Source organism: Terrapene carolina, unplaced genomic scaffold (assembly GCF_002925995.2).
Source record: "Terrapene carolina triunguis isolate 2854851 unplaced genomic scaffold, T_m_triunguis-2.0 Scaffold401, whole genome shotgun sequence".
NCBI lineage: Eukaryota > Metazoa > Chordata > Testudines > Emydidae > Terrapene > Terrapene triunguis.
In genome coordinates, this window is record NW_020664752.1 from 260,727 (window position 1) to 261,414 (window position 688).

The window sequence follows — 688 nt, forward strand, 5'->3', positions numbered from 1 at the left end:
GGGTAAACCTGCAGAACAGAAAACAGAACCGAGCATTAAACACGTGGACATAAACCCAACCCCACCCCCTGGCATAGGGCGACACAGGGCGGCAGCCGGTCCCTGCCCCCAGCGCCCTCCCGATGGAAATAGGCCCCGGGTGGGGAAGGGAAACTGAGGCGGGGCAGGGGGTTGTGTAAGGACATCCAGGAGGACAGTGGGAAAGCCAAGGGGGGAACCCAGGAGTCCTGGCTCCCACCCACCGCTGTAAGCACCAGACCGCGACTCCCCTCCCAGAGCCAGGAGGGAACCCAGGCGTCCTGCGCCCCGCCCCGCCCCCCCCAGGGCCCGGCTAGTTCCCACCTCGCTCGCGCTCGGGCTGGTGCCGGCGGGGGTCGGTGCTGCCGGGTCCGGGTCCGGGTCCGGGTCCGGGCACCGTCTGGGACCCCGGCGAAGGAGCGCGGCCCCGCCGCTTCTCTGGCTTTATAGCGACACCCCCCCCCCCCGCTCGCCCCGCCCCGTTTCGATTCCTCAGACCCAGTTCGGTTTCGATTCCGCTCCGCCGGATACGCCGCGCTAGGCAGCCGGGGTGGGGGGCAGCGGCGGTGCGGGGTGATGGGGCAGGTGAGGCGGGGGTCTCTGGGATGGGGTTATGGGGCTCAGTGGGGAGGTGGGGACTAGTGGGGTGTGGGGCGGAGTCAGTGGGGGG